This window comes from Engystomops pustulosus, chromosome 6, assembly GCF_040894005.1.
Source record: "Engystomops pustulosus chromosome 6, aEngPut4.maternal, whole genome shotgun sequence".
Classification (NCBI taxonomy): domain Eukaryota; kingdom Metazoa; phylum Chordata; class Amphibia; order Anura; family Leptodactylidae; genus Engystomops; species Engystomops pustulosus.
In genome coordinates, this window is record NC_092416.1 from 32,439,044 (window position 1) to 32,456,085 (window position 17,042).

Here is a 17,042-nt window from a genome sequence, read left to right on the forward strand (position 1 = left end):
TACACACCAGTATATTACCACACACACGAGTATATACACTACACACATAACAGTATATACACCACACACCAGCATATACACTACACACACCAGTATATACACTACACACATAACAGTATATACACCACACACTGCTATATACACCACACACCAGTATATACACTACAGACACCAGTATTTATACTACTGTCACGATTTTGCACTGATTTTTCCAGCATTCTGACTCCCTCTAGTGGCAAGTATGAAGATTACTTTCTGAACTCCCTCTTGTGGCTGTTCTCATCACTACAGACATATCCTGGGACTTTCTCCTGAGGTTGTGTGATCTTCTCTGTGGAATAGTCTATAAATGTACATTCTGATAGAGCATCAAGTCAATTCCATGTGACTTTGATACCGCAACTTGTTTGTGATCCTGACCTTGGCTCTGCTATGTGCTAGAATTCCGCTTTATACCATCACTGTGTGTCAGCGTCTACACCACCTGCCACTTCCCTATTGTCTAAGCGGGATGTAAGGCTCAAATACATCCTGCCCCGCGGCTGGCTCTAGTGAAGAACGGGGGCTTGTGCGGCTCTGCATGCCAGTACTTATAAGTACTTGCAGAAGCTGTCAAAGCGAAATTACATCAAACAAGCAAGATGAATGACTATGGTGAAAGAATACTCCAGCCTGCAAACTATGGAGTTCGGTAGTGGGCCAACCTCCTGCAGCAAGTAGCGGAACAGGTGGATAAGCAGGAGTTAAACCAACAACAGCTGCTCCAATGCATCCAGTCGTTTTCCAAGCACCTGGACTTACTTCGAGGGGCCCAAGGTCCGGCACTAATGGCATTAACTTCGGGTTGCGCTCCCTGCAAAGTATGACGGGGATCCCAAGAATTGTCGCGGGTTCCTGAACCAGTGTTCCATTCATCAGGGAACTTCATCGCTAGCCAGAATGTCGCTGGTTTCTTTTCCTCATCCTTTATCCATAGTGGCCATTTGCGGTAATCCAGTAACGGAGGGACCCCTAGTTAGTCGGAGTGCTGCACAAGGAAGGCATTGAATTTCTAGTGGTCCCTAAGACCATAAGTCCACTCATATTGGGATTACCAAGGTCAAGCACACACTCCGCACTTCAACTAGGCTACAGAAGAATTACTCCCTTGGGCCAAAAGTGTCCATTATCATGCTTGGAAAAAAGGATCTCCAGCAAAACCTGTTACTCTCTGCCTTTCATAAACAGAGAGCTATTGCAATATCCCCCACCGGCAGGGCCGGCTCCAGGTTTTAGTGGGCCCCTGGGCAACAGAGCCTTAGTGGGCCCCTCCGTGGGCCGCCCTCCAGTGGCCACACTGCGCCCCCTCCCCCTGCGGACACACTGACTACCCCCCTTCCAACTGCGGACACACTGACCACCCCCCCTCCCCTTCGGACACACTGACCACCCCCCCCTTCCCCCCCGGGCACACTGACCCCCCAACCTCCCCCTGCGGACACACTGACCCCAGGGACAAACTGATTCCCCCCCCCCCCTGCGGACACACTGAACCCCCCCTCCCCTGCGGACACACTGAACCCCCCCCCCCTGCGGACACACTGAACCCCCCCTCCCCTGCGGACACACTGAACCCCCCTGCTGAGACAATGACCCCCTCCTCCCCCTGAAGACACATTGAACCCCCCCCCTCCCCCTGTGGACACACTGACCACCCCTGCTGACACACTAAGCCCCCCCGCCCCCCGCGGACACACTGACTCCCCTCCGGGAAAGAAAAAAGAATTTACCTTTCCTGGTTCCCCCGAGCAGCACCTGCAGCTGTCTTCGGCCTGGGCCTTCCATACGCGCCGGCTCTGAAGCCGACACACGTGATCCGATGACATCATCATGTGCGCCGGCTTCAGAGCCGTCGCATACCTGTGGAGCGCCGCATCGTGGGAACTGGGACAGGTGAGTTTTAGATTCTGCCTCTATGCAGCGCTCCCCACCAGCGCAGCATAGAGGCAGAAAAGTGATCGATCCGGATGGGGATCAATTGTACCAGTGTCTTATAGCGACACTGGTACAATTGATCCGGGGGCCCGAGTGGGCCCCTCAAGTACCCCGGCACTTGCCCGGGTTGGCCGGGTGCTGGCGCCGGGCCTGCCCACCGGGGCCTTTTTGTGGCTTGAGGGCAGCCAGATCCCTAGGCACCGAAGTGACTGGCGGAGCGCGGCCTAGTGCTTGTCTGTGGTCACAGTGCTGGGTACCAAGGAACAGAAGAGGCCTTGTCTACAGCCTGGCAAGTCTCTGGCAGGGGAAGTACAAGGAAGGAGGGAGAGGCTGAAGATTTAGAAGGTTTCCCTGGTGTTGAATGGGGCGCTCTTGGTGGTAACAGCCTTGCACAGGGATCACTCAGAGGCAGGGGATGAAAATATCCAACTTACAGGCAACAGCCACAACAGCAGTATCATCAACTGGGTCCAGATGGCTGGTTGGATATAATTCCACAGGAGGTGCTCCCAGCCTGGTAAAGGTAGCTTCAGGCGGTAGAGGATATTTGGCTGCTTCAGCAGCAGGATGAGGCAGACTCTTTGAGGTGGATGTCTGCTTGGGGCCCGGTCTCCACACAGGACAAGTGTGTCAGGACAGCGTGCCATAGACATATGTGCTTTTATGAAGTTCAGTAGAAGAAGACCTCCAAGACTGACTGACCTCAAACTTTCCAGCCACAAGGGGTTTTATAAACTCTCCTTGTGAGGAGGCAAGCCTATAATGCAACCAGCACTTTGTTTAGATTGCAACAATAACAGTTCATCTGATTGGTCACACAATTACGGCTTCCTTCTCAGGCAGATATTTGCCAGCTGTATCACCATTTCCAGGTCTCCCTAGGTTGATCAGGCCAAAGAGAAAACCCTATTGAAGGGAGAGGGATGTTGCTTTCACAAGACTAGGTTTGCACTGTGTTGGCAGAGGTTGTATTACTTCTGGGCATTTCCAGTTCCATGCCATGTACTGGGAAGTGGGAAAAAAATTTCAAATGCAGTGAAATCGGTGAAAAATGCATTTGCACCATTTTCTTGTGGCCTTGGTTTTTACAGCTTTCTTTGTGCGCCCCAAATGACATGTCTACTTTATTCTTTGGGTCGGTGTAATCATGGGGATACCAAATTTATATGGATTTTATAATTTCTTCATACATTTACAAAAATTAAAACCTCCTGTACAAAAAAAAGATGTTTCATTTTGCCATGTTCTGACGATATTAACTTTTTCCTACTTAGGAGGTTTGTCTGGTATCGTTTTTTTGCGACTTTTGATGACGTTTTCAATGCTACTATTTTGAGGACTGTACAGCCTTTTAATCACTTTTTATTGAATTTTTTTTCAAAATGGCAAGAAAGTAGCATTTCGACTTTGGCCACTATTTTCTTTTACGGGGTTAAATGCAGAGAATAACCATTATTATATTTTTGGATGCAACGATACTTAAAGGGGGTCATTTACTAAGGGCCCGAATAGATTTTTTTCGTAAGGTTATCCGAATATTACCGATTTGCGCCGGGCAGATTTACTTACCCATTCGTGATCCAGCGGCGGGTTCTCCGTCGAGGATTCGGGTCTTACGGCGATGCACTAAGGTAGTGTGCCCAATGTCCACCAGGTGTCGTTGCTGCGCTGAAGTCCGTCGGAGTTCGCAGGAGTTCACCATCCGTTGCTGGGTGCAGGTAAGCGACACATTTTTAAAAAAAAAAATACGGCGGTTTTTCCGAATCCGTCAGGTTTTCCGACGCCCATGCCCCCAATTTCCTCTGCGTGCATGCTGGTGCCGATGCGCCACAATCCGATCGCGTGCGCCAAAATCCCTGGGCAATTCGGCACAAAACGGTAATTTTCGGGAAACGCAATGACAAATAGCGATTCGGGCCCTTAGTAAATGACCCCCATAGTGTTTATGATTTTTACTGTTTATTTATATTTATACCAGTTCTAGGGAAAGGGGGTGATTAGAATTTTTAGTTTACTTTAATAAAACATTTTTTACTACTTTTCAGACCCCCTAGGGTACTTTTTACACTAGGTTGTCTGATTGATCCTACAATATACTGCTATACTACAGTATGGCAGTATATGGGGATTTTTCAAATTGCACATTGCAATAAGTGGTGTGACCCGAGACTGTCATTGCAACTGATCGCCGCTCTCTGATGATGTCACGGGAGGGACAATTCAAGCCAACAAGGCGGCGCCCACGCTGACCCACCGACCCACACGCTGCCAATTTTATCCTGCTTGATTGTGTAAATTTTAGGACTAAATAATCATTTTATTGTCAAAATTTTGAAATTACAAATAGAACCTCCAGTTTGTTTTAATTCTTGTGAGATGTATAAAGGGTTAACAAGCTTACCAATGGATGCTTTGAATAGTTTGAGGAGTTTAGCTTTAAAAATGGTGTGATTTGTGGGGAGCTTCTAATAACAAGAAATTTGAAAACGCTTCCTTTCTAAAAAAAAAATATATAAAAAAAATGTCAACATAAAGCTGGCATACGGATAATGTTAGGTGGCAACCAGTTTTGCTGGTTTGGATCACTGTATGTTGAGTATAACATTTAGAAATTAAAAAAATCACTAATATTTCAAAATTCTCACCAAATTTCCAGTTTTATTGAAATAAGTGCACAAAAATTCGACTAAAATATAGCAATAATGTGAAGTACAACATGAAAAAAATGTTTAAAAATAAACTCGGTAAGATTAAGCGTTCCAAAGTTATAACTGCATATCGTGACATAGGATGATTTGAAAAATCGGGCTGTTTCCTAAAGGTGAAAATGACCTTCTTTTGCCATTGGAGCTGTGCTTTCGCAAAAATACCTTCCTGGAAAAACTCAACCTTGTGGATACTTAAAAAAATACTCAGCAGCAGAAAAATAATTATGGCATTGGAGACAAAGAGCTTCTCGCAATCAAGCTGGCATTGGAGGAGTGGAGACATCTGTTGGCCATAAGAATCTCCTGTATCTACACTCAGCCTGACGTCTCAACCCTCTTCAAGCACGGTGGTCTCTTTTCTTCTTCAGGTTCAATCTACGAGTCACCTATTGCCCAGGCTTGAAGAGCCGAAAGGCTGATGGACCTCCAGGTCTTATGATGTAGCAGATAATTTGTTGCAAGCTACCACTGCTTCCAGTGGCGTAACTAGGAGAGGCAGGGCCCCATAGCAGATTTCTGCATGGGGCCCCCCTCCCCCTTAAAAAATATTCATATACATATACACACGTTTATACAATAAAACACATTTATACACTTAAATACACACACATAAAATTCTACATTCCTCTAAATATGCCTCTATACTAAGCACATACATACATATACCTATATACTGATACACACATTTAGGTACTCATATATACATTTATACATTAAAACATACAGTAGATACAAACTCCTACTGTATATACATAGTGTTTATATACATACATATAGCATAGATCATATTATTTTACATATAGTGTGCACCAACTGTGTATACACATACATGCAGTATGAAAACACTATATACACATACTGAATCTATATACAGTATACACACACATACATACAGTACATACAGCAAACACACATACACCATATGTATATACAAAAAGCATATAACCACACATACGGTATATACAGCATATACACACATACTGCGTATACATGCAGTATATACACACATACATATACACATAGCATATAAACACATATACACACACAGCATATAAACACATATACACACACAGCATATACACACACATACACACAGCACATACAGCATACATTCATCTAACTGTACATATATAAAGAATTACTTACTTTTCTTGCAGACCAGGAGGCTGGCTGTGGCATCATGTCAGCGGGGGGCTGCTTCTTCGGGCTGGTAGGCTGCGGCATCGCGTGGGCCTACATGCCTGGGAAGCAGTAGGCTGACCACGAGACGCGGTAAGCCGTCCGGGCGTCCGCGGAAGAAGAAGCCGGGCGTACAACAGCCGGGCAAGGGGGGTAGCGCACGGTCGAAATAGGCTACGCGGTTGGAGAGTGTTGCCTGGGCGCGGAAAGAGGGAGCCAGCCGTCCGCGGAAGGTGGGAACCAGCCGAGCGGCCGCAGAAGGAGTGGGGCGAGACGCGGTACGCCGTCCAGGTGTCCTCGGAAAAAGAAGCCGGGCAGGGGGGAGTAGCGCACGGTGGGACTAGGCTGGGCGACCGCGGTTGGAGAGGGTTGCCTTGGCGGCCACGGAAGGAGGAAGCCAGCCGGCCGCGGAAGGAGGGTGCCGGCCAAGCAGCCGCGGAAGGAGTGGGCCCGCTGCATACAGACCGGGAAGGGCGGCCGCAGGTTGACTAGGCGGGCGGGGGTATTGCCGCGGACAAAGTAGGCAGGGCCAGCCACAGATGAAATTCACAGGCCATGCTGTTGTAGCCATGGGGGCGGGCTGAGTGTCGCCGCAAATGAAGAGGCCGAGTCTGGCAGCCACAGATGAGGTGGGCTGACAGGGACAGAAGGCGATCAGATCGCACCAGTACGAATTTTGCCTCGGCTGCTCATCCCGGGCCCCTGTGCCGCCCGGGCCCCGTAGCAACCGCTACGGCTGCTACGGCTATTGTTACGCCACTGACTGCTTCTAAAGGAAAAGTTTTGTCCCATCTGAATTGCGGCCAAAGTTGATGGCATCGGCACATTCTTCTTGCTTCTCTGGGCATGCAGGAGTCAAAAAGACACTGGAATTTCTATGAAGGAACGACTTTTGGCCATCTATTATGCCAGATGTACGTGAATACATTTTCGGCTGTCTTCGTCAACCGCTTAATGGACACATATCTCATTACGGACCTACCACTATGTAAAGGTTGCGACACCATCCAAGATGTCACACTTTATCCCTTTAAAGGGATAACTCTCAGCAGCTTCATTAGCCTACATTTTCATTTGTAATATATTCCTTCTACACGGGTGTCCACAGAAGATTGTATAAACAGGGGAACGCAATTTACATCTCGATTCTGACGAGCCCTAAGTCTTCTAATGAAAATCAAACTCAAATTTCTCCTCATCTCATCCTTCACAATCCAATGGACGAACCAAGATTGTAAATCAAGACCTTGAGAAGTTCCCAAAGTTATACCTCTCCCCAGCCTAGGATAATTGGATATAATTACTTCCATAGGCTGAGTTAGCAAACAAAATCAGTTCCATAAATCTTCTGCTGAGCCTCTGTTCTTGATCAATTAGGACAAACATCCTCATTTACCCATTCTCCTGATCATGCCTTCCTCCGATATAACAGCTGATTTCGTCTAAGGTCCTGTTACATCTGCAATGTCTACCGCAGGTATGTATCTGATCACATGAAATCACAGCAGCCTCCATGAAGAATGGGGAGGTGTAGAAGTTCATGGAGGCATGCTGTGATTTCATGTGATCAGATACATACATGGGAAAGACCTTGCAGAAGTAATAGGACCTTATGACTTTAAATGCCCAATGATGTTAACAGAGCTCCTTTCAATGTTCCATTGGAAAAATTTGATTTTGATTTGATGCCAGGTCATGCCACAACAAAGGTTAAAAGTTCTTACACTGCCCTATAAAGGCTCTCCGGAGGTACTAATGGGCAGTGCAGGACATGTTGAGAGATTGTTGACAGCTAGACATTCCCCTATAGCCCACTCAAAGACGTCTGAGAGGGGGTGAGGAGGTGTTATGAGCAGTGGCCACATCAGGGTGTACACACAGTAAATGGTTCCCAGAAGGCCCGACAGCCCATCGATATATTGATCTGCCGGACAAAAGCAGTCACCAAAGTTTCCTTGTCCACCATCCAGACACAGGTGGCACCTTTATTACACCTTGTTGTCTCTGCCGGGATCATTTGGAGACTGATAGCAGAAGGAAATTCTGGGTCTCATGGCACCCATTTAATGTCCTGCCTTAGACAGCCATCTTCACCTTCATTTACAGTGGTGTAGTAAGGATATCTAGTAGATACAATGGGGCACATTTACTAAGGGTCTGAGCACCGCCTTTTCGTCAGGTTTCCCGACGTTTTACCGTTTTGCCCTGAATTGTCCCAGGTTTTTGACGTACGCGATCGGAATGTGGCGCTTGCATGCGATACAAATTGGGGGGGGGATCGTGGACGTCGGACAACCTGACGGATTCAGACAAACCGCGGAATGTAAAAACGAAATTGTGTCGCAAGATCAGCCCTCACATGCACCGGGAAGAAGAAGGTGAACTCCGGCGGACCTCAGCAGGGGAAGCGACACATGCAGGAGATTGGACACACGATCTTAGTGAATCGCGGCAGACCAGAATCCTCTTCGGATAACGCACAGCGGGGATCCCGACGGGACGGGTAAGTAAATGTGCCCCATTATATTTTAGCCAAACATAACTTCACCTTCTAGTTACATGGTAAGTAACATGGTAGTAACATGGTAAAATCAGGTTTAGAGTGTAGACCATCATCGCTTTTGATCTTTTGCTCCTTTAGAAAAATACACACTAGGTTCACTTTGTTCCCTTCATGATACATTTGTTGTTGTTTTTTTTTGTTGTCCAAAAACTTTACTATAAAAAAATACCTGTATTATTTCTTTTTTTTTTCTCCTATAGGAGTCAGAAACATGGGTTGGAACTTCTCTGAGTTTTGCAGCTCTGACTGAAGGCTCACACATAGATCTGTGAAAACTATCTCTGTGTGCATAGTACACTAACATAAAATAATTTGGACTGCATCTTCAAAATCAACTTAATGTAGCCACTTTCTCTGAATATGGAATTTAGAGTTGTTCTGTAAATTTTGTGTAATACATTCTCCCAGGACAGCTGGGGCAGGGCTCCTATGTAATTTTTTCCAGGCAATTTTACAAGAATATTTTTGTCCTAATTTTCTGCCTAGTTTTGAGGACCATTTGAAATCTTAAAGGGAACCTCCCACCACATATCTACCTATAAAGGTATATCGGGTGGTAGGTGGACCTTTAGGACGTGAGGATAGCCCTTTTAAGGGCTAATCCTCACATCCCAGCAATCTTTAGCAGTATATATGCCAATTTCTGTACGCGGCTACTGGGACGTGGAGTAGCTGAGGCCACAAGTCGTGGCTACTCCAAGCCCCGGGAGCCTTTTTGTTCCGCCTACCAAAAATCTTCGGCGCGCAGCTTGATGCATCAATATATCTGTCGCCAGCTCCAAGTTAGTGCCCTTTCTATTTCCACTACAGTCTCCAGGGACGACAGTCACTCCAATTCACTCTTGTATATTTGGGCACATGGGATCTTATGCCTATCTCACACACACAGTCACACATAATTTTGCCACTAGTTCTGTAACTAATTTATCAATTCATCATTTGAGTCCTACAGCTGCTATATAAAACCGGAACACTAAGCCCCCCCAACATGTTTCATGTCCTCAGGGGTACAGGGGCTAAGTGTGAGAGCCAGCTGTTCCCTACTGCCACACATAGCCTCTGTTTCTGTAAGTTTTGTGAATTAAAAAACTATCTTTAACACATTTATAAAGGGTATTAGACAGTTTTCTGTCTCTCCCACGACTAGCTCGACAAAAGAGGTGTGGCCCCGCGCTAACTACTGACCTGACTTTTGTGTCCTAACTTTCTGGCGTAAAGTAAGACAACTAATAGGAGGTGCAGAGTAAGACTAGACAGTCTTATACTAGGACAGATTTATCACCCAGCATTAGACACTTTTATAAATCTGGTGCACAATAAACCTGAGGACAGTTTTTAAAAATCTGCCCCAGTGTGCTCTCTTGGTTTCCTTTCTATCTCTCTGACAGCACTTTCAGTGTCTCCTTTTCTGGATCCTCCTCTTCTTCTCTTCCTCTCACTGATGGAGTTCCTCAGGGGTCAGTTCTAGGCCCCCTAGTCTTTTCCCTCTAAACTGCCCCTGTGGGACAAACCATACGCACATTTGTTTTTCAGTATCATCTTTATACTGACAATACCCAGCTATTTATTACTACTTTCCAAAACGGAACTTCTTTTGTTTCCACCGTCTACTAACCGACCCAACCCTGATCTCTCCTTTGCACCGTATATTCAATCACTTGCACATTCTTTCCGCATGTACCTTAATAACCCTTCTAGAATCTGACCATTTCTTACAATGGAAAGTAAAACGCTAATTGTTGCTCTGATTTTTTTTCATCTAGACTACTGTAACTCCCTATTAATCAGTCTTTCACTTACTAAACTCTCTCTACAATCAATTCATAACGCAGCAGCCAGACTTGTTTTTCAGTCCAAACGCTACATGGATACCTCCCGTCTATTTCAGTCACTGCACTGGTTGCCCATCTCCTTCTGAGTACAGTTTAAATTAATAACCCTCATCCCCAAAGCTCTGCACGGTGCTGCACCTCCCTACCTATCCTCCCTCATCTCATTTCGTCTATCACCCAACCAGTGCTCTAAAATCTGCCAGTGATCTTAGATTATTCTCTCCCCTTATTCAAACCTCCCACTCACCTCTCCAGGACTTCTCTTGAGCTGCACCAATTCTCTCGAATGCCCTTCCCTAGTTGATCAGACTAATACTCAATCTCCAAAGCTTTAAACATGCTCTTAAAACCCATCTCTTTAGAATAATCTCTCACATTGCCTAACTGCATCTACCTTCAACTCTCTTTTTACTAACCCTTCCTATGTCCTCCCAGCCGTTATCTGGCAAACACCAGATACCAAGCTCCATACTTTTTGCAGTCACATTAACCTTGTATTCTGTATATAGGATAGGAGCTGATGACTGGCTCAAGTAGCAGCACTTTTGGATTTTTTTCCCCATTCCCTTATAAAGAATAGCTGGACCAATGTACCACCCACTCATCCTCATCACTACTTTTGTTTCATAACTATTCTGTAATGAATTATTTTATTTTTGGTGCTAAACAATAAATGATTATTATTTATGTACTGCTACTTTTGCTTGCCATGTGTAATGACCTCTAATAGCCAGCAGATGGCAGGCTATTAGAGATCAGCAGTAATATTGCTATATAGTGAAATACAGTAGCATTGCAGTATATAGTATTAGCAATCAGACCTTGCAGAGTTAAAGTACCCGGGAGGTTCTGAAATAATGGTAAAAAATGTTTTTTAAAAAATTGTAAAAAAAGTTCAGATCACCACCCTTTCTCTAGAACACATATAAAAATAAAAAAACTGCAAAAATCCTAAACATGATAGGTATCGCCACGTCTCCAAATGCACGTTCTATCAAAATTTTAAAAAGATTATTCCCGGCCATGAACACTGTAACGGAAAATAGCGCCCAAATGTCCAAATAGCCACTTTTTCCCCATTTTTTCATCCATGAATATTTGAATACAAAATTATCAAACAGTCATATATGATCCAAATTGATATAAATTAGTACACCAGCACGTGCCGCAAAAAATTGGGCTGAGTCCTCTAATAAATGTGGGCCATCCTATAATAAATATGGGCCATTGAGTTTAGCTGTTTCTATTTGTCTTGTTTTACTTTTAATAAAATTTGATTGAAAAAAGTGGGAAAAACTATTAAAGGGCAAAATAAGTTAGATGTTTAGCAAAATTAGGGATTCTCCTTATGAGTAGTGCAAAGCCTGGTAAAATGTTTAGTTACATGTATAATTTATTAATTTTGTGGCGCTAGAACCGTGCTATATTTTTCAGTGGGATGTAAGTTTGTGGCCCAAGGGATTAATAAATTGGCGCACAAGCTTAAAGGTTTAGAAATCCCTAGACCAGTTTTAGCTGGTCTCTTTTTGCGGCCAGAAAAGTTTAGGAAAAAACGAAGCGCCAGAATACTGGTGGATTCAACTGGCAGTGCCAAAATTTTGCACCCAGAAAGTCGAGAGTGACGGAAAACATCAATATTGTGACGCTGACACTTCATAAATTCAGGTGCAAGAGGCGCAGAGAGGGGAAAAAAAACACAGCTTGTTTTCCGTTTGAAAGGCCATAATAATTGCCCCCCAATATGTCACTCCTCTCATACTGGAAGCAACAATCCAGTTAGTGAAATTTTACTATGATTTTTGACATCTTGACATGTTTTCAGTATCAATATACTTACTGCTACAACAAACTACATGAATCGCCTGAAAATCTACTGGAATTTCCACTCTGACGTTTGACCTGAAAAGAAATAGATTTATTTTAATTTACAATACGTTGACTAGTCCGTGAATTTAACAAAATATTTGACATTACAGGCAGTCCCGGGATTATGTACAAGATGTTCAAGAAAATTATATTTTATAATTGTAGATCCAGACAAATTTTTTTTGCCCCAGTGACCATTGGAGTTTCAAAATTTTTTGCTGTAATCGGACCAAGGATTATCAATAAATCTTCATTACAGACACCTTACAGCTGATCATTGCAGTCTGGGACTATATTAAAGCATCCAGGGAGCTTCACCAGAGGTCACAGTGGGCAGACGGGTGTCCTTAAGTAGGGGATCGCCTGTACTGTATATATTGAAAAATATTTTAAGAACAATGGGTGCATTTATGGTATATACTCGTGTATAAGGCGAGTTTTTCATCACAAAAAAATCCTCAACTCTGCTTATACACGAGTCAACACACGAGCCCAGTACAAAAAAACCCAAAAACTTTTATACTAACCCTCCGGCGGCCCCGATGCCCAGCGCTGCTCCCCCGATGTCAGCGCGGGTCCTCTTCTGGCTTCCGCACCTGTCTTCTTTCTTCAGAAACATCCTGCAGGGCGCGGCCATGTTTCTTCTCGGCTGGCGCATAGTATGACGTCAGCAACGGCCGCGTCATAGTATGCGCCTGCCTGATACAAAAGAAAGAAGACAGGCGCGGATGGCTGGGATGGCTGTATACTACTGGAGGCAGGCTGGGCTGGCTGTATACTACAGGGGGCAGGCTGGGCTGGCTGTATACTACTGGAGGCAGGCTGGGCTGGCTGTATACTACTGGGTGCAGGCTGGGCTGGCTGTATACTACTGGGGGCAGGCTCGGCTGGCTGTATACTACTGGGGGCAGGCTGGGCTGGCTGTATACTACAGGGGGCTTGCTGTATACTACAGGGGGCTGGCTGTATACTACAGGGGGCAGGCTGGGCTGGCTGTATACTACTGGGGGCAGGCTGGGCTGGATGTATACTACTGGGGGCAGCTGGCTGGCTGTATACTACAGGGGGCAGGCTGGGCTGTCTGTATACTAGTGGGGGCAGGCTGGGCTGGCTGTATAATACAGGAGGAAGGCTGGCTGGCTGTATACTACTGGGGGCAGGCTGGGCTGGCTGTATACTACTGGGGGCAGGCTAGGCTGGCTGTATACTACTGGGGGCATGCTCAGCTGGTTGTATACTACTGGGTGCAGGCTGGGCTGGCTGTATACTACTGGGGGCAGGCTGGGCTGGCTGTATACTTCTGGGGGTAGGCTCGGCTGGCTGTATACTACTGGGGCAAGCTGGGCTAGCTGTATACTACAGGGGGCAGGCTGGGCTGGCTGTATACTACAGGGTGCAGGCTGGGCTGGCTGTATAATATAGGGGGCTGGCTATATACTACTGGGTGCTTGCTGGCTATATACTTGGGGGGTCTGTGACTAATGCATTTCCCGCCCTCGGCTTATACTCGAGTCAATAGGTTTTCCCAGTTTTTGGTGGTAAAGCGCGTGTCAAGCGTCACATATTTTAATTTATATACGCCGTTTTTTCCGAATCCGTTGGGTTTTCCCACGGCTACGCCCCCGACTTCCGTTGCGTGCATGCCTGCACTGATGCTCCACAATCCGATCGCATGTGCCAAAAACCCGGGGCAACACGGCGCAAATCTGTAATTTTTGGGAAACCCGATTAAAAATAGCGATTCAGGCCCTTGAAAATGACCCCCATGTTTCTTCCACGTAACGATAAATTAAAAGGTCACGTACCTTTCAAAGAGACTGTTTTCCAGTTCCTACAGCTGTGTCTTAAATGTTTTCCAATTTGTTAACTCGATAATGGAATGACAGCTGAAATTCTGAGGTCTCACACAATAAAAGTATTCATCATCTTCATGGTCGGCGTATTCACATAATTCTTCTTTTTTATCCAGAACGAATCCACATTTTGTCTCTACGGCTTTATCTTCAGTTGTGAATTTTCCTAAATAGCCAACATTACCGTACCCAGTATTCCTCGACCTCCAGAGAGCAGCGACTGCTTCACTTGGGTGCATGAGATAGACGGACACTGAAATGTTCCCCTCCCAAAATAATGTAAAATAAATATGATAAGATCCATTGTTTAAATCCTCAATCCTCCCAGAGGACCCTGCTCCCTTATCTGGGCTGTAAATCCTGGCTCTCAGATAATCTCCTCCATAAGTCTTCCTCTTCCCCAGATAGTCATAGGCATCAACTTGTACCGTTAACTAGTCCCCAACACAATAGCGGTTTTGAGGATTTCTAATGAACACTCTGCTCTTTTTAGCACTAGTTGTTTTGTCTTTACGGCTAAAAGTTACATTAGGAATTAACCAGATCGAAATTCGGGTCGATCTGGTTGAAGATATTCTTTATCTGCCTTTTAAAGGGAACCTGTCACCAGGAGACCCATTTTTAGCACTCCTCCAGTCCCCACAGAGCATACATACATACACTGCCAAAGTGTTTTTGTATAAAAAATAGGTTTTACAGAAAAAAAGATATGTTATATTGTACCTTTCATTAGCATCTGCTGTGTGACTAGGCACTCGTCCCCTGGGAGTGGCTGGAAAGGAGCAGTTTCCCCCCACCCTTGGGAAACTGCTCCTCCATGTGTCCTTTTCAAATATATGAATAACTCCCCACACTCGGGATTGGCTGTAGAGGAGCAGGGGGCGTCGCTAAGCCAAGTGATGGGTGTTTTCATATATTTGAAATGGACACATGGAGGAGCGGTTTCCTAAGGGTGGGGGGGGGGACTGCTCCTTTCCAGCCGCTCCCAGGGGACAAGTGCCTAGTCACACAGCAGATGCTAATGAAAGGTACATTATAACACATCTTTTTTCTGTAAAACCTATTTTTTATACAAAAACACTTTGGCAGTGTATGTACTATGCTCTGGGGGAGTGCTAAAAATGGGTCTCCTGGTGACAGGTTCCCTTTAAGCTCGGAGTTTTTTTCTGTTGTTTTCTCTGAAGTGGTGTCATTTTGTAATACAATGAGCCTCTCCTGTTGGTAACACTGGCAAACAGAAAAAATATCATTAACCCTAGAATGCATGACCATAAAAATCTACACTTTTACATACCTGGGGCCTTTTAGGCCCGTATGCAAATAACATGGAATAACTCAAATAAAAATACTTTTCAAAGTTTATTTGAAAAATGCAAAGTAAGGATGCATTCCTACTAGCGCTGGTGTCTGCCAGGAGGGGATCTGTACTGGATCTGACCTCCTGGTGTCCCCAGCTAAGGCTGCTAGAACCAGGGCATTCCGGCAGCCTTAAGTGGAGTTACCAAGAGATCATATACATTATGGATCACCTCCTGGCAGACACCAGCACTAGTGAGAATGCATCCTAAGATGTGAATAATTCAAAACATTTTGTGCCAAAAAAACCCAAAGTAGCTGAACGGGCTTAAAATGCCCAATAAACTCATTCGATATAAGGCTATATTCACACTGCCGTTGCCCGCCCGTACCGTACCGGGCAACGGCAGTGTACAGGGAGAGGAGGAGGAGGTGAGCGCAGCTCACCCCGCCCCTCTCCATAGCAACCTATGGCGCACGGCGCCATATTACGGGAAAAGATAGGACCGTACCGCTCCCGTAGGGTGCCGTGCGCCCATTGCTGCCTATGGGGGACGTATATCGGCCGTATATACGTCCCCCATATGTTAGTGTGAATGTAGCCTAACTCTTTATAATAATGTTTTTTTGTCTAAAAGTTTTTTTTTTTTTATATAAATGTTGCAGTAAACATGCTGCAGGAATATCCCTTTTCAAATATTGTCTGTCCTTCTTTGCTGGACAAATGTAACATTGCTTTCTTTTTTTATCTCTCGGCTCTGGATGTTCCTGAAAACGTATACCACATCTGATCTTAGCTTACAGAAAATCTCTCTTTTGGACAAGAATTGTGGAATTCCTACAGTTCCTTGAGCAACTCTTACAATATTATGTGATGGGGTGCGTCCAAGAACCCTAGGAGTACTGTCCCAAAAAACATTTGTTTTGGATGTCCTGGTTGTACGTTCTGCTGGATCCATTTCTTCTTCATCATCTGAAGAATCACTCAATGATGAAGTAGAGTATTAGCTGGTGGCATGTACTCTTCATCAGACAAAGAAAGTTCACTATCTTCATCACTATCAAAAATGATTGCTTTGATTTCTTGGTCAGTCAAACCCCTGGATGTAGACTGTGCCATTGTAACCTTAGAAGTCAGTAAACTATAATGAAAAAAATGATTACAATAAGGGTCGTAGACTCTTTGTTAGTGTCTGTGCAGCCCCTCCTCTCACCTTCAGCAGGTCACCACTTTCTTTTAGGTGAAGTGGAAATCTTTGGATTTTTGGAGCTCAGAGTTTCTTTTTCAAGAAACAAGAAAGCTGACTCCTTCCTCCTTCCTGTTCAGGAACTATGATGATGTCAGAGACGCATGACATCATGAGGCACAATCCACACTCTGCGCAGCAACAGCAGAGTCATAAAGACTAAGGCTACATTCACACGACCGTATGGGGGACGTATATATGGCCGACGTATATAGGGCCTATATATGTCCCCCATAGACGGCAATGGGCGCACGGCGCCCTACGGGAGCGGTACGGTGCTGCACATGTCCCGGGAAAAAGATAGGACATGTCCTATCTTTTCCCGTAATGCGGCGCCGTACGCCATGTATCCCTATGGAGAGGGGCGGGGGTGAGCTGCGCTCTCCCCCTCCTCCTGTCCGTGCGCGCTGCCGTTGCCCACTACGGTACGGCGGGCAACGGCAGTGTGAATGCAGCCTAAGTCAAAGTTTTCCCCAGCAACAGAAAAGACAAAAAGACTTAGGATCACATGTAAACCTATTACG